This window comes from Mustela erminea, chromosome 3, assembly GCF_009829155.1.
Source record: "Mustela erminea isolate mMusErm1 chromosome 3, mMusErm1.Pri, whole genome shotgun sequence".
In the NCBI taxonomy this organism is placed as follows: Eukaryota; Metazoa; Chordata; class Mammalia; order Carnivora; family Mustelidae; genus Mustela; species Mustela erminea.
The window spans coordinates 129,093,536-129,116,850 of NC_045616.1; positions in this window are offsets into that span (position 1 = coordinate 129,093,536).

The following is a 23,315-nucleotide window of genomic DNA, read 5'->3' on the forward strand; positions in this document are numbered from 1 at the left end:
GGTAGTATTCATCTTTTTTTGTTTCTGACTTCAAAAGAAACTATTAAAAAAAAAAAAAAGTCTACTTGCCATCGATTAGGAGATAAAAGCACATGAAACCCAGAGCATCTACCACTCTTTTTTATATGATTATCTTATTTTTGTCTGATGGAATCTATTCATATTAGATTAATGCTTTCCACTCCAAACAATTTGTTGTTCTATCTCACTTCCTGAGACAGAAAATCCATTGGAAGTGATCTGTGTGTTCAGTGTTGTAATTTGATAAAATTTCAACTTAGTAATAGAGAATTTGATGTCCAATTTAAAATAAAATTTCTTTTGAATAAAAGGCATCATTGCCTGGATCTTATATGAAGAGCCACTCAGCTGTCCTCTACAAGACTAAAGCCTGTACCAAAATAACTTACACATGCTTCTTTAAGTCAGGCAGAAGTAACCTCAGGAATGGCTGTGAGTGTACAAAACCATGATGCTTGCACTACCACAAATCATTCTGCTAGGGAAAAGATTAGAATGCAGGTGTACTTTGCATCCGAAACAACGTTATCCTAATTATGCATATTTTGCAAACATTTAAAAATTTTAAAGTACTGTGTGTTGAATTAGTGAGCTTAACTCCCAACTCTGACAACAAACTAGTGAAGGATGTCTTATGTTCCTCTCTATGGAAGCTGTCGGAGGAGAAATCAGGCCTCCTGCCTGGAAACCAGTTTAGGTCCACAATGGCTGGGGCCCCCTGCTGACCATGCATGTCCCAGAGCGGGACATTAATCGATTGCACACAACAGTGGTTGTACAACCTCCTGGGACATTAGGGACAGAAGAGAAGAAAGCACACCTTCCTACCCTGACTCATTGGTAAATTCTGCCTCATTCGTCAAAGTTGGAAGAAGAAAATCTGGAAGTTATTATGTGTTAGAGTTATTAAATTTTATCATTATCCATTGACTATTCAATACTTACAAAGTTAATTTTTGAGAGAATATAAACTATTCATTTGAAGTAGGACCTCAAATGCTATTGACCAAGGTGTTTAATCAAATCATGTTTTCAAATGTATATATGTAAGGATTTAAAAAAGCAATAGTTAAGCCCTCTTACTTTATAGGATAAAGATGTGTGATCAATTAAGGCCAAGTTCTCTAAGATGAGCAGTCTCTATACTGAAAATTATCAGAAGAAAGAAAAATGCTTCTTACCAATGTCCTGGACAAAAACACATGGGTCATTTTACCTAGTCTTTTTTCCTAAGGAATTATTACTTTTTGTGTAAAATATCATTACTAAATCATGATGTGTTCACAAGTTCAAGCCACAGATATTTACATAATGCCGATTTATATTTATATTTATTATATATAATATATCTGATATATATTATATATATTTATATTTATATTTACACTATTAAGATATATTTACACTATTAAGACTTACAGAGAAAAGAATATTCACTAAGCACACAGTCTGTAACCTAACAGAAGACGCTAATATTGCCCCATTTCCTTCTACCTTCTTGCCATTGTTATCTTTGGACATTTCAAATTAGTCTTCTGTTATCATATTTTCTGAAGCTCTGATATTAACCAATCCCACATTAAAAGTTTGCATGCAATTATTCACAACATTGATATTTATGTTTTATACGTAATGCCTAAAACAAATTGATATTCACAAAGGAGAGCTGTTTACCTACACATGAATGCCATCCTTTTTATGATGCTAATACAAGCTGTGATTTATTGAAAGATAAGACATTAACAGCCACAAAACAACAATTCTCTGAAAATACTAAAACATAAAAAAAATTCCATATGCGCTTGAACAATTAGCCCATCTTCTGCTATTGCTAGTTAGTAGTGACTTTGAGGGGGAAATAAATCAAAAGACCTTTGAGTAAACAAATATTATATTTGGCCATGGAAGTGTAAACAGTGATGCATAGAGTGATATAAATAACCCTTGAAAACATTTGTTCTGTTTTGATGTTATCCTAGATCCCTGAACAGAGACTGAGTTTTGAGTCAGCCACCTGATAAGGGGTGAGGCACTTAACACATTCAGACTTGTTTTCTCAGCTGTAATATCAGTGTGTGTGTGTGTGTGTGTGTGTGTGTGTGTTTCCGGTGGAGCAGCATTACTAAAAATGTTATGATCTCTTTCTAGTTCTAACCTTTCGCCTGTGGGGCTGATTATTATACCTTTCTTCACCTCTACATTTATCAAATTTGATACATTCTAGGCTGCTTGCCCCTCGCACTCTAATTCGGCAAAATATATTCACTCCCACCATCCCAATCTTACTACCTAATCCTGAACTTCTGATTCATTTTCCCAACTGCCCCTGAACATTCCAATCAGGACGCTCATTCAGTCATTCCTTCATTTGTTCGACGCATTGTTGATTTTTATTTTCTTTTTTATATCCTAATTTTACTGTGAATTTATTATAGGCCATGTCATTGGGATTAAACGGAAAGGAAGATTTTAAAAGGTCTCTACTTTACAAGCTTTCAATTATAAAATGAATAAGTCATGGGGGTAAAGTGTATAGCATAGAGAATATAGTTTCTGGGGTCGTAATAGCGTTGGGTGGTGACAGAAGGTGGCTACACTGGTGGTGAGCGTAGCATAGTGTATAGACTTGTGGAATCACTGTGTCGTAAAACTGAAACTAATGTGTCAACAGTACTTCAAAAAATTTTTTTAAATAGTTGTATCAAGAGATGAAAAGAAAGGGGTCTACTTTTTAAAAACCCATGGTTTTTAAAGCTTTGTTATGTTCCAAAACAAACTTTCCTCTGAAATCTGTGTTTAATTCTATATTCCCATCACTTAATGACTGCCACCAAACCACATCTTTTTTTTTTTTAAATTTTATTTATTTATTTGACAGAGAGAGATCACAAGTAGGTAGAGAGAAAGAGAGAGAGAGAGAGGAGGAGGAGGCAGGCTTTCTGCCAAGCAGAGAGCCCGTTGCGGAACTCGATCCCAGGACCCTGGGATCATGACCTGAGCCAAAGGCAGAGGCTCAACCCACTGAGCCACCCAGAAGCCCCATCAAACCACATCTTAATTTATGAAACTCCCTGAGACCAGAGACCAGGAAGCTTTTGGCCACTCCTTTTACATTCAGTCCCCAAGTCTTAGGATTTCTACCTTAGAAATAATTTTCCTACTTCGCTGCCATTGCCTTAAGACGCTCAAGGTCTACTACTCAACAAACCTGCATTAAGCATCTAATTTGTTAATATTATTCTGCCTAAAGATTTACAAAGTTGTTATGAAGTTTCATTTCCACACATGAATCATTTCACATTTAAGGCATACTTAGCCCTCACTTCTCTCTCTAACCTGACAGAATGAGGTATACTCTTAGTACTCCATGTGTTTACTTTTCCAACATGGAAGATTCTAGGATTAGCCAGAGGCACTCTTAAAATTACATATCTGTCTGGGGCACCTTGGTGGCTCAGTTGGTTGGGTGACTGCCTTCAGCTCAGGTCATGATCCCGGAGTCCTGGGGTCGAGCCCCGCATGGGGCTCCCAGCTCCACGGGGAGTCTGCTTCTCCCTCTGACCTTCTCGCTCATGCTCTCTCTCACTGTCTCTCTCTCTCAAATAAATAAATAAAATCTTAAAAACAACAACAAAACTATATACCTATCCAAAGCAAACCATTTTAGTAAAAATTAGATTTATGTTTACAACATGACATGCAAGCTATAAGCCACAAAGAACAGAGGTTACACAAATGGCTGAGCAAATTCTATGCAGTGTGGTATATGTAAAAGGTATAATTTGCTAAAGTAGGTTTTTTTCAGCTCCTATTATTCATATACCTTTTTGTTGCTCACGATATCATATCTCAACTGCTACTGTCAAAGACCATTTTCAAATATAAAGGAAAGAAATATTAAGGTACGGATCCATGTAAATGCATGAAAATTGGCCATTACGTATTTTAAGTAGCTGATGGTAAATGGTAACCTTGATGGGAGTCAAATGTGAAAAAGAAAGTTAAACCAGTTCTGCCTGATCAGTTTTCTAAATGTCACTTTATTTGAAAAGATCATATAAGCGGGCTCTTTTTCTTTATCTTTCCATATCTCTTAATTTTTTTTTTTGGAAGTTTGAAGTTCTTTAAAATATCTGAAGTTTGAAAGCTTGAGTTTTTTAATTTTTTCTTTGAAAAATTTGATACACAGAAGAGTAACATTTTTATGGCCCCAACAGGAACTGAACCTACTGATTTTTTTCCCCAAGTTTCTTTTCTTTCTTTTTTTTTTTTTTTAAAGATTTTACTTATTTTTTTTGACAGATAGAGATCACAAGTAGGCAGAGAGGCAGGCAGAGAGAGAGGGAGGAGGAAGCAGGCTCCCTGCTGAGCAGAGAGCCCAATGCAGGGCTCCATCCCAAGACCCTGGGATCATGACCTGAGCCGAAGGCAGAGGCTTTAACCCACTGAGCCACCCAGGCGCCCCAGACTTTTCCCCCCAAGTTTCTGAAGCCTTTCCCTACCCTTCCTCCTCTAGCTCTTATGCGACACAATGGGGTTCAGTCTCTCAAAGAACCAAATAAGGAAGCAGCTGATGGAGAAGGGACAGAAAGCAAGGAAGGAGGCAAGGCTTAGTGGCTGATTCCGAAGACAAATCCCCTCAAAGGCAGAAGATAAGCATTGTTTGTTGCCTCCCATCAGTGTGACCATTTCATGACAGAACTGCATGCATGAAATATTAGTGCTTTGGTTTTTAAAAAAATTTTATTTATTTATTTGACAGAGAGAGACACAGCGAGAGAGGGAGTGCAAACAGGGGGAGTAGGAGAGGGAGAGGGAGAGGGAGAAGCAAGCTTCCCACTGAGCAAGGAGCCCAAAGCGGTGCTCCATCCCAGGGCCCTGGGATCATGACCTGAGCTGAAGGCAGATGCTTAATGACTGAGCCACCCAGGCGCCCTGATGTGCTTTGGTTTTTTAACGTGAAAGGAATGAGGTAGACTCATCACGGTGCCTCACAATCTCTTTTTACCCACGATGTAATTAGTAAGAAAATTTCATGAACTTTAGGTTTTTCTTAAACTTTGTCTCTAGTTTTGTATCCTTTTGAATTTATTAATGTCAATTTTGCAGAAAGCACCTCACACTTTGATTCAAATATCACTATGTCAACCAAGAATATTTGCCTGAACAGTTTGTGAGAATTTACAATGTGCCAGGCATTGTCCTAAACACAGCAAATGGATTAACTGATTTTATCTTCAAATCAATCTTACCAGTAGACTTTTAAAATTTTTTAAATCTAACATGCATACACAAACAAACTGAGGCGCACAGAGATTAAGCAATTCGCCCAAAGTCATAGAGCAAGGACATACTGCAGGCAGGAAGGATTGGAGCCAGCAATCTGGCTCTAGAGCAGATGCTTAAAAGCCATTGAATGACTCCTGGGCTTATAGAATTTACCTTATGGATTTGGACTGGAAGCAGAAAATCAATAATACTGAAGAACTTCCACCTTAGATGGCCATTTCATAAAAAATCCTGGTACATTTCTAGGATGGAGGAGAAATCCTTTGTCAGGAGAGTTTAGAGAGACCACAGAAATCTAACTCGTTATGGGAAATTGAATAGATCCAAGGACAGGATAGATTTCATAAATATTAGGAGCACTTTAACTGGCAGTTCTCCTTTTTCTGAACTAAAGCAGCTACAGACTCTGATCTCTGATCTGATCAGATTTGCCCGCTCCCCCACCCCCACCCCAACAGACCTCTTCCTGGTTTAATGATTTTGCAGGGGTGAGGTTGGTAGGCTCAAATCCGAACTCAAATTGATGTCTTTCTTGGTGCTCCTGGGTGGCTCAGTGGGTTAAAACCTCTGCCTTCGGCTCAGGTCATGATCTCAGGGTCCTGGGATTGAGCCGCACATGGGGCTCTCTGCTCAGCAGGGAGCCTGCTTCCTCCTCTCTCTCTGCCTGCTGCTCTGCCTACTTGGGGTCTCTCTCTCTCTCTCTGTCTGTCAAGTAAATAAATAAAATCTTCAAAAAAATTGATTTCTTTCTATGCAAAGTAGTAATAGTACTGCTCTCTAGTACTAGGCTGTTGGAGGGATCAGTGCGGTAGTCAACGTAATGTTTAGCATAGAACCTGGCACAGAGTAAATAATATCAGCTACTCATGTTGATCTTAGTAGCCTTATTATTTTTTTTTCTATTTTATTTTATTTCTTTTTAGTGTTCCAGCATTCATTGTTTATGCACCACACCCAGTGCTCCATGCAATACGTGCCCTCCATAATACCCACCACCAGGCTCACCCAACCCCCACCTCCCTCCTTTTGTCATTTCTTTCACAACTTTTAACCTGGTCATCTACTCTCCCTTTCCCAAGTGGCTGTATCACTGTCGTTAACATTTAAGCTAATTTCTAATTGATGATTATCAGTAGCCAAAGTCCTTGCTCACCTACACTGAGGTATCTTTCTTGTTTGTGTAAAAGTCATCCACTATCTCAGCTGTAAATCTTTTGGGAAATAACAGAATGTTTCTTTGGACGATGAGTTTAGGTCAGCCCTCATGTTGGGAATTACATCATGAGTCAATGACCTTGGACAAACAAAAGGACATATTCTATTTTGAAAAAGAACGTTATCCAACCTACTCATGTAGGTTTGGGATTAAACAAAGGAGAAGAGGGAGATAATAGCTCAGGAGCATCTACTGTGTGTTTGGGGCTCGATAAACACGCTCACAAACAGTCTCATTTCATGTTTCCAGTGACGGGTAAAAGCATAACCCCCTGCCCCATGTTACAGATGACGACAACGAAATTGGAAATGATAAGTCACCTCCCCAAGCACTACACTTCTCTATCTGACTCAAAGTGTATGAGCTTTCCATAGCTCAAAGCAGTATATCTGACCAGACATCATTAAGACAATTCAAAATATTCCAGTGACTCAGAATAGACAATTCTGGAAAAAAAAAAAAAAAAGAAAGAAAGAAAGAAAAGCACAGAAACCACCGTTCAAATAACAATATGACCTTTGCAAACAGTGAAACTGGCTTTGTAGAATGCCTGGAGCTGAAAATAAATAAAGAGAATTTGTAATCCTCAAAATTTTGCATTCTAAAATTATTTAGTATGTTTCTCAGAGCGGAAATGATAGAATTATGGTAATGTTTTCATCTCTTTGTGGGGAAATTTATCATCTAGATAACGAGGGTCCAGAGCTCAGTACTGCAAACACCACCAGCATGCTCTCCTTTACATTCACATTGTTTTCTTTCCCCTTTCCAGGTTGGTTTTTGTCATTAATTTTTTTAATTCCCTTTCTCATCACTTCCCTTCTCCCGCCCTTATCCCAGGATGAATGAGCCCAGCAAAACCTGTAAGATCAATACTTAGAAAATAATATAATATTCAGCCAGGCTTGTTTTATATTTTGCTAAGAAAGAAAGATTTTTAGAGCTTTCCAAATATAACAAGAATTGTCCCCTCCAGATTCAGGAGTAACATTTGTCAGTCCTATAGGAGAATATAGATAGCCTTGCTTTTCTGCATTCAATCTGTGTCGTCTTGGGACCCGGCATTATTTCGCCCTTCCCCCTTATCTTTTGTAGCTCACACTGCTTATCCGCCTCATATATTCTCCTATCAGATGATGCCGACATTCATTGAAGACTCTTTGCTTCTTATGAAGACGTATGTGTGTTAAGAACATGGGGGTTTTTCAGGCACTGTCATGCATATAAAATTTGTTTTCTATCTTGTGTTGTCTGACCATGCTTAGCTTAGCAGTATTAATCTTTTTGCCTCCAAATGGACAGTTAGTGGCTTCATTCATGTTACAAATACTTATTGATCACCAAGGCACAAATGCTTATTGACCGCCTCATATACAAGGCAGACTGACAAGGCTATGGCTTCCCCAGTAGAATTTGGCACAAAGCTGGACATGTGGTAGTTGATACATATGCAGCTACTGGGTTCGTTGAAATTAACAACAAAAATATGAAACCCCAGCCAATAATAACTTACCTTCACTGCCACAGAAAATGGTTTAGTCTCTATTTAGTCTCAAATTTATCTCTATCCAGGATGCGGACAGAAGCTGGATTATACCAGTTATGTAAACCATGTATTACAAGACAGGATGAATATCTCTAATTTCATCACAATTACCAGGCATAGATGCAGTTCTGGAAATAAAATTAATAGTTATAAATTACAGTTCATAAATATGTAAGTCAATAAACATGCATTCATGTATTTGCTCAACAAACATTGACAGCACTTATCACGTGCACCAGGCATGTGCGGTGCCGCATATTAAGGAGCAGGACAGAAAGGTATCTTATATTCCATGGGGAAGACATTACTCCAACAGAAAATGTCAATGAGCTATCACAATCATCAATGCAGACATGTACAACTGACTATGAAGGAGTGGAAATCAGAGACACAACAGCTTCGTCAGAATTAAGGTGATATCCAAAGTGTGACCAGAAGTCTGGAGGGGAGCATGGGAGACATTCAGAGGCAAGAGGTAGTGCAGGCAAAGGCAGGAACCATTGTTTTCCGAGGTTGGAGTGTCTTACAAGTGGAGAAAGCAGTGGGAAGCAAAGAGAGTCTAGAGAAGGACCAGTAAAGTGGGCAGCCTGGTGGGCCATGTGTGGAGCTTGAACATAATCTATGAATGGCGAGAAGACCTTGACATGTTAAAGTGGGGATGTGGCATGATCTCTGCAAAGCAGCAGCAGAATATCTAGAGACACCAACACTGCAGGCTGGGAAGACCTGTGAAGAACAGACAAGTACTAAGGAAGTGGGTCCTCCTCTGTGCTTGGGGCAAAATCACAACATCATTGTCTTCTGAGAGTTTCTATTCCTTCCTGTGACCCTCCCAAAAAGAGAAAAGGAAAACAAATAATTTACACTTAGGTAGATAAAAACAGCCATAACCTAAAAACTTTTTAAAAATTACGTAATTACTTCCAGCTGGTGATTGCCAGGTATTTTAAGAGAAACCGTACTTTGGAGATTTCTGCTTTTCTCTTAAACTTACCAACGAACCTACCAACCAACCAACAAATATGAAAAAAAAAAAAAAAACAACAACACCAAATTTTACATTTCTTGAGATGTTATCGCTGCTTCTTCAGTTTAGTATTGCATATGTGCGTGTGTACGTGTGTGTGTGTGAGCGTGCGTGTGTGTTAATTTAGACATATGTTTTCTGGGAAAGAATCAGCCATGTGGAAAGCTTGTTTTGTTTTGTTTGTCTCTTTATAAGCCATACTAATGAACTTCAGGAACTTGTGACCAGGAGGTTGTACTTGGTTGGCTATATTTGGCTCAGTCCATTAGTGATGTACCCATCAGTTTTCAGTGAAGGAAAAAAAAAACAAAAAACAAAAAACAGAGACATTCTAAATACACCAAATAGAAAGGAATCTGATGTGGAAATTGGTTGTTTATAAATCTCAGCAAAGCCTGTGTGCTCAGAGGTCAGACAAACCCACTTCTGGCTTCCAGGAAATCTGGCCATTGCAGGAGCTTCAGGAAACCACTACAGATGAGCTCACTGCTCGTAGCACTTGGGCAGGTGATTTGCAGAATGCCTGGACTCTACCGACACGTCCCCTCTCTGCTCTCACCTGAAGTTCAGGGAGCACCCACCACCGTCAAAGGAGTAGTGATGTCTACTTCTCTTCCACCTTTTAAGCTGTACCTACCTCTCCGTAGTGAAACCTAAGCTAGAGATGGCAAGAGAGCCCATCAAATACAATTTCCAGGCTTCCAGCCCTTGCCACATGAAGGGCATGTGTAGAAAAAATGACAACGGTGTTCAGATGACAGTGGACAGGCTGGATGACATGCCTGTGCCATGCGAGGGTCGTCCACATTGATGTGGCTTTCATGGGCAAAGAGCAGCTCAAGGCTCAGAAAGTGAATAGATTCTAGTGAAGTTTGAACTCTTAATAAGCGTAAGGCTACAATAATCAATACTAATTACAGTAAAGTGGAGTTACTAATTTTAGAATTATTTCTGAATAGTGTTATCCAGCTTGAATATCTACAAGTTTCATTTTAATTTTTTAACTTGTGAATAAAAATACAAGTTGAATTGCTTCTGAAAAAAACTGCTATTAATCCTTCAGTGAAAAGGGACATTGAACAAAATGCCAATTATTTTGGAAATACATAAATATAATTGGAAATACATAAATATAAATATAAATATAATTCATAAGGAAGCTATCATAGAATATAGGTACTGTAGACAGAAGACTGCATTTTTCAAGGCTGATTTTGAGATTTTTTTTTTGGTTTCAAGATTTAGTTACTAGACATCTTCCATTTAGACCTGTTTTCTCCTTCCATTTTCTTTTTTAACCTGCAGGGTTAAATAGAATAGTAAAGACTTATTGAATATGAAATAGGTTTTCTAAAATTATCTTTTCTTATACAGATAATTAGAAAATATTAAGTTTGTTTTCTATTTAAACTTAATTTGAAATAAATTATACATAAACAGGATATTAGTATTTTTTTCTAGAAATTAGCTAATTATTTCTTCTCATATTAAAAATAGAAGACATGTTTATTTAGATTATAAAATCACTTATTAACAATATAAACTGTGGCTACTATCATAAAGATAACTTTTATAAATATGATTCTAATTATTTCCCTCAGCACAGAACACAAAAATAAATACCTTATTATAAAAAGGAAGTAATTATGTTAGAACTATAATGTTCCTGTTGCTATAATAATAATAATAATAATCAATCTTAACTGTCATGATGAAACTCAAGTAATGTTCTCTAAAATTTGTGTCCCATATAAATCCCACAATTAAAGTTCTTACTTTTGGGGCATCTGGGTGGCTTAGTCAGTTAAGTGTCCAACTCTTGGCCTCAGTTCAGGTCATGATCTTGGAGTTGTGTTGTGAGATCGAGCCCCATGGGGGGCTCTGTGCTCAGCACAGAGTCTGCTTGAGATTTTCTCTCCCTTTCCTTCTGCACCTCCCCACCCTTCATATGTGCTCTCTAAAATAAACTATTTAAAAATATATATATAGCGCTTACCTTTCAGCATCATTTAAATAATAGTCATAAAATCAAAAATGAATCAATTATATGTAAAATTCTAACTAAAATAATATCATTTAATGATTGTGTTATCTGTTTCATTAGACTGTTATAATATTAAAATGAAGTAATCGGGGGCGCCTGGGTGGCTCAGTGGGTTAAGGCCTCTGCCTTTGGCTTGCGTCATGATCCCAGAGTCCTGGGATTGAGCCCCACATCAGGCTCTCTGCTCAGTGGGGAGCCTCTTCCTCCTCTTTCTCTCTGCCTGCCTCTCTGCCTACTTGTGATCTCTGTCTGTCAAATAAATAAATAAAACCTTAAAAAATATGAAGTAATCAATGGATACTGTTATTATTCTTGCTACTAAAGAGGGATCATTGAATGCTTCTCAGAATGGGGCAAAAATTACAACATGTGTGCCATTGATGTAGTAAGAAAATAAGAATAAAATTAGAAAACAAAATATTGATATATTGTTTATTAACATTTCTGATCTCATTTCATTACACAGGGTTTATTGTACCTTATAATCAGAATCTTACGTACTTTGTTCATTGAATTAGTGGCTATAACGAAGCAGGAACTCTACTAAGAACTGGAAATACTTAGGAGGTGTTTTTCAATGAAGGCTGGGAGATAATTAATATGAATATGCTCTATTGGAGCTCCAGTCAAATAGTGGGGACAAGCATTAGTGAAATATTCAGACAAACAACTCTATTGCTGTTAATTGTGAAAATGGCGATGGTGGAGATATACAATGGTCTTTAAGAATAAATAATATAGTGGGGCACCTAGGTGGCTCAGTGGGTTAAGCCTCTGCCTTCAGCTCAGGTCATGATCTCAGGGTCATGATCTCCCGAGTCCTGCATGGGGCTCCCTGCTCAGTGGGGAGCCTGCTTCCCCTCCTCTCTCTCTGCCAGCCTCTCTGCCTACTTGGGATCTCTCTCTGTCAAATAAATAAATAAAATCTTAAAAAAAAAAAGGAATAAATAACATAGTGATGTGATTCAAGCTTATTTTATTTAAAATAAAATATGAAATATTTATCATTAAGAATTCTGCAGGCCAATAAAAAAAAAGATGGAAGGAAAGAAAAGGTGTTGTCAGCAGTGATGAAGAGAATGGATGAGTGAAGGAGAATTGTGGCACATCGGTGTAATGGGGAAAAATAATAATAATAATAATAATAATAATATGTTACCTGTTATTTGGGAACTCACATTAGTAACGTTACTACCTGTGAGAGACTATCAATGAATGTGAAACAAAACAAGCCCATATAACATTCAGGTTCGAATTATATTCATGGTTCACACACTCTGATGACAACAAATCAAAGCAAAAATTCATAAACCTGTGACGCTAATCCTGGGTTTATTAATTTTTTTTGTATTTATAAAATTTGTATACAGGTACTTGACATTACGTTGAGTGTTTCTCAAAGTGGAATCCCAGGACCATAGGAAAACAATCATCAGAGAAGCTTATTAAAATGCATTTTCCTGAACTTCTGGATGTCTTGTTCAGACAAACTAGATGAAAGTCTCTGAAGTGAGAGCCATGCATTTGCACTTTATTAAACTTCCCTGATTGTATTTATGCACGCTAAAATTTTGAGAATCACAAATGTAGATGCAGGGGTACACCTTTACTATTCCCATGTCCCTGCCAAGTTCAATAATTTCTGCTTTCTTTGCCACTTGCAGAAAGCTTGAATAAGCACTCTAGAATTCTCCATGACCTTTACTTTCTTCTTTCTATTGCAGGAAGTATACCTTAGCCTATTGGTAAAACTAAGGGAAGTCTGACATGCATTGCGTCCACTGACAAAAGGCAGAATCATGACATTAAAATGAAGTAGACATAGAAATAGCTTCTCATTTTCCTTTCTCTTGAATTATCATTATCTTAAGCAGAACAGTTTTTCTCCTCCTCTTCAGCTATTATGTGATAAACTCACCGAGGTGGAAATCTATCTCCATGGAAAAGTTCACAGTCTCAGGTGAAAGGGTATTTAAATTCATTTTGGAGGCAGAGATAGGAGGCAATGCCACATCTAATCTAGGTTCATCAGAAATTTGTGTATTACAGGTAAGAAAGCTGTTACTTTTATTTCATTTGTCACCTTGCAACTTGGTCAGAGGCCAAACTTCCAACATATTGAAAGTCAAGTAAACATCTCTATAACTTCTAGGGATTTTACCTTCAAAAAATGACAAATATATGATTCTTTTTTTAAAGTCTATGACTATACTTAATCAAGTTTATTTATCGAGTTAATACAAAGAACATAAGATCCTTAATATTAACCCTTAGCACAATTAAAGTATCAGGGACCCTTCCCCCACATGTATTACGATATGCCATGTCTTTAGCAATATTGAAAACGGAAGGGAGGAGATCATTAGTGCAATAATTCAAAATAATTTCCCATAAGTGAAAGCCATGGATTTCCAGACTAAAGTGCCCAGAGAGTGGCTAGCTTGGCTTAAAGGAGCTTGGCTTAAGATCCATGATTTTGAAACTTTAGATCACTGAGGGAAGGGGAGGATTCTGCAAGCTTCCGGAGGGCTGGGGAAAAACAACTCACATACAAAGGATGAAGAATCACAGTGCTTTTTGACCTTTCAACAACTCTGGGAGCTAGAAGGTAATGGAGGTAATGCCTTTAGATTTGCAACCTAAAACTCTATGTGTAGCCAAACTATCAATCAACTGTGAAGGTAAATTGAACAATGTAGGGTTTCGAATTTATTTATGTCCCATAAATGCTTTCTTGGTAAGCTTCTGAAGAATGTTTTCTACCAAATCAATGGGGCAAAATGATACATGGCAAGACTCTGAGTACAGAAAGCAGAAGTACTGATGTAGGTATAGAGAGGATAATGGCGAAGGGAAATGGGAGAATTTTCACAGTGGACCAGATGGGCAGGGGGATTAGCCTAGATAAAAGATCTCCAAGATGGATGTCTCCAAAAAAAGAAAAATTGAACTAGTAAGTCACCTCATATGATTGGCTTTCTGGAAAATAGTACTGAAAAATCTTGCTTGGTATAGAAAGAATTAGGAAGAGGTACCAGGAAATAAATTGAGCAGAGGAAAACAAAGCAATTGTTAAATTAAAAAATAGCATAATCACAATACATTACACATAATCACAATACATTACAACCCTCCTCTGTGGATAACATTTTCATGAGTGTAAGTTACAACACCAAATATCAACGTATTAAAATTTTCAGGGATGGGAGAGGAGAACAAGATAGGATGGTAAGTGAGAGAGTTAAATCATCACATTATAATGAGAAAACAATAATATCTAAAACTGATAAATGAGACATAAGTAGATCAAGTATTTAAAAATACAATGATGTGTAAGTGCCAGAATATGGAGTTCAAGTTTTCAAGTGGTTGATCCGAGGATGGATGAAGGATGAAGTAGGGAAAGTTCTTGCAGGTAACTCTGATATAGGTGTTTTGGTACCATTTACAGTATTTTTTTTTTTTAAAGATTTTATTTATTTATTTGTCAGAGAGAGAGCAAGCGAGAGTGAGCACAGGCAGACAGAGTGGCAGGCAGAGTCAGAGGGAGAAGCAGGCTCCCTGCCGAGCAAGGAGCCTGATGTGGGACTCGATCCCAGGACGCTGGGATCATGACCTGAGCTGAAGGCAGCTGCTTAACCAACTGAGCCACCCAGGCGTCCCCCATTTACAGTATTAAACTATGTTCTTTTGGAAAAAAAAGTTTTCATAAAAATAATTTTTGGTGTTTAACTAATATTGCAATAATGGAAATATAAAATATTTAACATTGATAATAATCTCATAATAAATGAGGGAGAAAGAAAGAAAGAGTGAATGAGGGTGTCAAGATTTGATGAGAATATGGGGAAAGGTTGGTGAGGATATGAAATGCTCGGGAAGACAATTTAACCAAGTAACTCAGGAATCCATGAGATGTACTTTTGTGAACTACAGAAACTTTGCTTTTCTCTCTTGACCTAGGAGAATAAATGGACAGCTATGCAAAAGTGAAGACAGCCATTGTTTCATTGTTTATGCCTGTAATGATAGCCTAAGAATTGACTACAGAAGATTGGTCAAATTAAGTCTTTGTTAAAATAATATCTTCTTCTTGAGGCTTTCTCACAGTAGTCCAGTTAAAATGGAAAATCTCATTCTCCTTAGCTAGTCTTTTGAAAATTTCTACATAGCACTTATCCGCATTGGACATACATGGCTCATTTGGCATGATTTACTCACTAGTTTACTGATGGCAGCCTCTTCCCACTAGATTGTAAGCTCCCGGAAGATAGGGACTTTAAAAAATTCCTAATTGCATGGGGCGCTTAGGTTGTTCAGTTGTTTAAGCTTCTGCCTTCGGCTCAGATCATGATCCCAGGGGCCTGGGATGAAGTCTTGAATCGAGCCCCACATCGTACTCCCTGCTCAGTGGGGAATCTGCTTCTTTCTCTTCCTCTACCCTTCCCTTGCTCATGCTTGCTCTCTCTCATACACTCTCTCTTTCAAATAAATAAAATCTTTAAGAAAATGCCTAACTGTATCAACAATACCTTATGATATTGTATTAATGTAGTATATGCTCAATGAATATTTTATTAAAATAATATAACAATAACATGTAGAAGTTATTTTATGATGTAGAATTAAGTTTATGGGTCTGGAGATATATTTGCTATGTATTAGAAAAGAATAGAGCGTGATATAGGGTATAATTTCACTTCAATAAGATTGTAAATATTTGTGTGCATAGAAAAGGAAGGAAATCAAATACATTATGTCGTTTTATGTATTTCTATTTTGCTTATCTTTATTTTCTGAACTTTTTCTAAGGACATGTATTATATATGCAATGAAAAATAAACACCAACTCATGTTTAATTCATAATATAACCATTATGAGTCCAGGTATTTTAGTAATGACAATGATATACTTTACTCTCTTCCCATAATGCCTTTATAAAGCAGATTCTAAGTTGATTTAGTGAGTGTAACACCTTGACTACTGTTCACACATCTCACCCTTCTAGAGACTGGAAGCAATTGCTCTGGTAGCAATATTATTGGCTTACAACAACTTCACAATTTACAAACTGACTACCAACTACTAGGGGCGAGGTTTATAAAACATAAATGAAGGTCAATAGTCATCTTCTGGGCAACAGAGGAAGAAGAGCAGTTTTCTGACTAAACCCTTCTCTACCATCTCATAACTGGCTCCCGCTGCACTGGGTCTTCGTGATCCATGAATTCAAGCATCTAAGATACTCAAAATTCTTCTGAGAAAGACAGCCCTGAGTGTGATTTAAGATTTAGGATCTAAGTCCCTGGTTTAGAATTCTAGCTCTGCTGCTTACTAGCCATGTGTTGACTTGGGCCAATTTGTATGAATTCACTGAGACTCAGTCTTTCATGACTATGAAGCCAACTGGATTACTACTCTTCAGAGTTCTTATTAGTTATCACATAACTTAAAACATAAATTATTACCAAAAGTACTTAGCAAATCTCTTTCTCTATGCATTGACTAATTATTCTAATTATATTTGCCCATATATATGAATATATATTTATATTAGCATTTGCTGATACGTATTATGGATGTGTATTTTAAATATACATGTGTAATTTTAATATAAATAACATTTACTATTTCTAACCACATTGGATATTAAAGGTTAACCAGGGAGTTCCTATCCTGATTTGGGCAATGTGCAATGATCTAGGATGGATAAGAATGTCTTATGAGGACAGGAGAACAAATATTAATGTCTAACAAAACCAAAAAAAGTTTTTTTGAAGCAAGAAGAATTATTCACAAAAAAAAAATAAAATAAATAAGAGCACTAAGATGGTTGAGGGAGAAAGGGCAGGTACCAAGTAGTCCAAAAGGCCAGAGGGAGAATGTCTTGGAATTTGTTTCAGGAAGTTGAAAATGGCAAAAAGAAAGAATTTAAAGGAAGGACAGTGTCAGAGATCATAAACAAAATTTTAAAGTTATTTTGATTTCTATTTTATTGAAAAACCAAAAATTGGAGATACTTTTTTTTCTGGGACTATTTCTCTGAATTGCCACCACAAACAGGCTGAGTTATGTGGGTTACACAGACCTTCAGGCAGAGATTACATTTCTGGTAATGAAGTACCAAGCTGAGAATCTCCTCCTTCTGAGACATGTGTCCTGCTTCTAACCCAACAAATCAATAGAAACAGCTGGCAGCAGGGACAGTATGTTTCTTCACAGTATGAGGTTCCGGATGTTTGTTTTTGAGCCTGCTTTCAGACTTCCACGTTCTCTGTGTTTTTGGATGGTTACTTTTTCCCCCCATCCCCATGGCCTCAGTTTCAAAGAGTCATTGAAAGAAGGATTGGGAATGTCAACCAGAACAGTTGTGCTCACTAAGCATTCCACATAGCAGGCTGACATGAAATTACCATTTTGTAATATGGATCTGGGCAAGCATTATGCCTGCAGCTTTCTAACTCGTTGATACTGCTTTTTATTTTGAAAAAATCACTTAGTTGCGCTTTTTTTCCCCTGATTTCTCACCAGAAAATGATTTCTTTTATCTTGAATAGCGATCATTATGGCTTCTGTTCTGTTTCCTCTGACATCACCTATAACATTTCTTAATGTCATCATACTAACTAAATTACATATTTTGAGGGATGCCTGGGTGGCTCAGTTGGTTTAGCACTGCCTTGGGCTCAGGTCATGATCCCAGGGTCCTGGGATCAAGCCCTTCATTGGGCTCATTGCTCGAAGGGAACTTACTTCTCTCTTTGCCGCCCATGTTCCCTGCTTGCCCTCTCTCTCTCTCTCTCTCTCAATCTCTCTAGCAAATAAATACATAAATAAATAAATAACATATTTTGGGGAGGATTGAGGCCCAGCTATGATCAATATTCTATTCACTGTTCTGAAACCAAAGATAGAGATTCTTTGAGGCAATCTGCAACTGGAGAATTATAAATATTACTGGGGTTTCCTGAAAGGAGCATGGCAATTAGAATCAAAGTACTGAAGTTATAGGAAAGTTGTTTAGACTCTCTAAGCCAGTTGATTTAGTTACAATTGGAGTAAGGAGAAAGCCATAGTTAATTTTCAGGAAGGTTGTGAAGGGGATTCAATGAAAAATGTGTTCTGTGGTGTCCATTATAGTGGCAGAGTCTGTTGTCACTCTACCTACATCTGCTTGGCACTCAACATAGCTATGTAGATTGACTCTATGACTTTCGACTACAAACACCTACAACTCTGCGTGGAAGATTCCTATGACCATCAGAGTCTTAGGAGAGGTTCTCAGTAAATAGGTAGAAAGAGTGATCCTACTTAGCTCTATACTTGGCCACCCCAGTGCGAACACAATGGATCCATGAATGGAAAAACCATGGTGGAAGGGACCAAGACTATGCATGAGCCAACTGCATGGGCTACCTCTCACCAGACTGACTTAGCTACCACTACTATTAAATGTGTGACCTGTCAGTAGCAGCACAGACTGTCATGAAGTCTTGGTAAAGTACCATTCCTTGAGGAGTCAAGCCAGCCCTTGGGGGGCAAGTCACTTTTATTGAAATTCTCCACTTAATTGGGGAGGACAGCAGCAGCAATTCATATATAGTGAGACTTATCATTTTCCATGTATGAGTTTACCACCACTATTCACAGTCTCTCAGCCAGCATTACTATGTGAGTGTTCACAGAGTGCTCAATTTACCATTACAGGGATCCCATGTAACATTGCCTTGAACAAGGGGCCAACTTTAGAATGGAGGATGTGCGAGACAGTGTCCAACCACAGAATCTACTGGTGTTTTGAGTACAGGCATCATCCAGAAGCAACTGGCATGATAGAAAGTCAAATGGCTTCTTAAAGGTGCAACTATAAGGACCAGATGGTGAAGAATGACACTGTAACTGGGACACTGTTTTTCAATATATGCTATATATTTGAACGAGTAACAGTGCCATAGTCCTAATAGCTAGAATAGTTGGATCTAATACCAAGGACTGGAAATATAAGTGGCCCCTTTGAATTAATATGGGTTCCTCCAGATATTGAAACTGAGAAAGGACCCAAAGTAAGTAATTTACTGGAGAGGCAAAGCGCTCACTAGTAAGCAATGTAAGAAAGTGAGATAGAGAAGGAAGGGAGCCCAAACAATACTGCTCTATTATAGGCTGAACTTTGGGCTTACATCTTGTAGAGCTACCATCAGGAAGCAAGAGACCTTGAATTTCCACAGATTGTTCCAGTCAGTAACTTATTGACAATAGCTCATGGGGGCTTTAATTAACACTCTGGCATTCAGGGAAAGAAACAAAGATGCTGACAACTGTAAGTTAGGCTAAGTATTCAGGGTGACTATAGGTCAGACATAAATTGCATCATCATACCTCACTCCCAGTTGTCCACTTAGGCAATTTATGGTTCCTATTTGTTCACCTTTAGGACCTGCCAAATTAAAGATTCTGGTTTCTGGTAAGGGAAACTTCTATCAGATGATACAATAAGTTTTCCACTTAACCTAATGCAATGGCCATCTTGTCACTCACCGTTCTTTTTGCCAAGAGATCTTGAGTTTAAAAGGGAGTTATTATACTGGCAGTGACAACTGATCCTGTTTTTCAGAAGTGGGATAGCCTCTAAATAGTAGTGGTAGGGAAAAGTATGTCTAGAAGTCAGGAATGTCACTAGGGTAGCTCGTGGTGCTCCCACGCCTGGTACTAACCATGAATGAACAAAGTCAGAGCAATGACCACTTGACAAGGACAACCAGGTGCTCAGATCCCTCAGTGATTTTCCCATGAGGTAAGGAACGTAGAGCAGCCAAAGTGATGCCTGAGGTCGACTGGGATCTAGAATGGCTGGTAGACGAGTCAAGAAATACGATTATGACCTTGGCCCCAGCTGAGGGAGTCAGGAGTGTCCTTGGTTATATATTGGTTTTGTTGTTGCTTGCTGTTGTTGTTTTATAGGTAGATGACAGAGAGAGAGAGAGAGATAGGAAACTATGGTGTAAATACTAAACTATGTGCTATAGATCTGTATGGATACAGGTTACAAAAGGAAAATGTTAATGTGGTTGGAATAATCCAAGTTTTATATTAGTAATATAGGAGAAAAGATTCAGATAAAACTTTAAATAGAACCATTAACATATTAGCTGTTATGCTCATTGGGTAGTATCAAAACTTTACATATGCATATTTAACAAATATAATTATGCATGATCTGCTACCTGAAAAAGGGGAAGAGATTTCCACTGGGTGTGTATGTAAAGAGATCATTCTAAGCTAGAAAAAAACCAAAAATCATATTTTTCTCTTCTACTACTACCTTACTGTTAATAATCTTCATGGTTATAAAATATCTTAACTTCAAATTTTCGCCTCTGAAATTATTATAGAATTCTTAATAATCAAGCTTAATATGTGTTGTTGACCTTTTCATAATAGATCAGTGTTTAAGACTTATTCTTTATGAAATAGGTCACTTTAAAAGATTTTGCAGCTTTAAAGTCTTCCTTCTTATGAATTCTTCATACCTGATTTACTTGCTAATTTCCTCCCTCCATAGGGAACCAATATTCATTTATATAGAACTTGACACAGCCATCTGGCAAAATAACTAAATCAAGAATCACCTCTGGAAATACTTTTGACAAGAATTATTTCCTAGAATGTTGTTGTAAGGTTATTCAATTATCCCCCATACGTTTGGTATATGGCATTGTGATACTAAATTCCAAAACATTGGTGACACACTCTCTCTCACCTTCTGTCTAATGTAAGATAAAGAACAGCTTAAAAAAATTTTACATTAAGGTTTTAATGTCCAATTTATAATTTCACATATTTAAGGATGAAAAAGTAAAGGGCAAGTAAATGAGAGTCATAAAACTTAGTTTGGTTACCTCATTTTGGGTTTGTGATATATTTTTCCTTGGGTTTTTTTTAAAGGTGCCTCATAATTTTTGAAAACAGGTGTGACATAAATTATACATATCTTAATATTTAATATGTATATGATTTTATGATAGAGAGATTTCAATAAATCAGATGTCAGCCAGCTAGCATGTGCTGAGGATACACTGGGTATGGAATCCCTTATTATGGGATGTGCCAGGTGGAAGAGAAGAGATTAATTCCTTCCAGAAACTAGACATGCAAAGACAAAATCTACTATCTTTGCCTTCAAGGAGCACAGGGTCAAGTAAAAACGGTAGATAACTAAATAATACCCATAAGAAAAACTGTAAAAGGAAATATGTACAAATGGCTATGTTGATCTGGAGTACAGTTATGGCTCCCTCTGAATGGGCGAGGGAAGATAGTTTGAGAAGAGATGAAATTTGTAGTGAGTCTTCTAGGACTACAAATTGGCCAGAAAAGATATGGAAGAATGGTATTCAACGTTGAGGACTTGCAGGGCAAAGACGAATTTGCAAGCTAGAAGGCATACTTCAATTATGCGACGTCCTCTGATAGGACTAGAATATGGGTGCCTGTGAGGGGATTAGTGGAAATGAGTTTGAGCAGGCAGGCAGTAGTGTGATTTCTTTGGAAGATTTTTTCCTTATCTTTAAAAAAAATTATGTGGTATTTTGATTCTTTTATCTAAAATTACCATTTTGTTTTCAAATAAAACTGGTTTTCCATACAAATAGTTGATTCAAATAGGAGATCCCAGAGGACTAACCAAGATCCTTTTACTGTTTCAGTCATATACATCATAGTTCCATATGCTTCTGAGAATCTGAGAAGCAGAAAAATATGATAGGGGCACTTGGGTGGCTCAGTGGGTTAAAGCCTCTGCCTTCGGCTCAGGTCATGATCTCGGGGTCCTGGGATCAAGCCCAGCATCGGGCTCTCTGGTCAGCGGGGAGCCTGCTTCCTCCTCTCTCTCTGCCTGCCTCTCTGCCTACTTGTGATCTCTGTCTGTCAAATAAATAAATAAAATCTTTTTTAAAAAGTTCATAAAAAAAGAAAAATATGATAACAGTTTCAAAATAAATGAGAACACCTAAGAGTTATTTGAGTTACACAAATAAAGTATGTTATAATTATTGGTTAGTACTAGAAAATTTACTACTGAGTCTTTCCGGCTACATCTACAGACATCGGAGAATTCCTTTTAGCTGAATATCATGTAAACTCAGCTTCAGTTCTTGGGCATTGCTTCAGTAACTCCGAATTCATTTCAGCCATGTACTTACATCACTGAAGGGTATTTATATTCTAATGGAAAAATGTATATATTATGCCAAAAGAATAAAATTTCTGAAATAATGTTGGTCACAATGTAATGCAATTCATATTCTTTCCATTGTCTAAATACTAAAGTATACTGCTAACAGAGAAAGAATAAAAGTACATTCTGTCTTCAGAATAAAGTCAGGAGCTGAACAATTTTTGTTGTTGCTGTTGAGCAATGAATAATAGGTCTTTGAGAACATTTATTTTACTGAAAAAAATAGAAAAGTTTAGTCAAATCCATGTTCAATGAAAAACTAAAATGTTTGTGAAAAGGCATTAGGCTAGGAATTCAGATATCTACCTGTTTTCTTCCATAAGCTAGTATCATACAATTGGATTTTGAGACTGAAATAATCACTCTTTCATATTTCCACAGCTAGTTCAAAGTCTTGACCTTATGGTACTTTATATCTCTTAAAACAGTAAAAAAAAACATATTTTCAAAGTTTATTTTCAAGCAAAGATGAACATTCTTGATATAAATTTGGGGAATTGATTATATATATAAGACATCTAGATCTTCAGAAGAAATTTTATATTTAAATATTTCCCTTATTTTTCTTATAGGAAAAAATATACTAAACAATAATTATATTAAGATTTTTAAAGTGACATTAAAGATAGTTTCTGACTTCTGTATGTGAGAATAAAAATGCATTGTTGTATTAACTTCCAGAAGTATTAGTGCCCGAATGGCCATTCTTAGAAGAATTAAAAACCGAAAGAGAACCAGAAGATGCTCTCTGAGGGACTCTGATTCTCCTGAGTTCACTTTCAAATCCAGATGATTGATGGAATCCACCAGAAAGACTGTCCAACAAAGAGATGTCAGGACAACAATATTATGTCAGAAAAAATTTTTATGACAACATAAAATTTAGAGTTATGTCATAAAATGTGAATTATAAATTGGTGTTATGGATGACTACA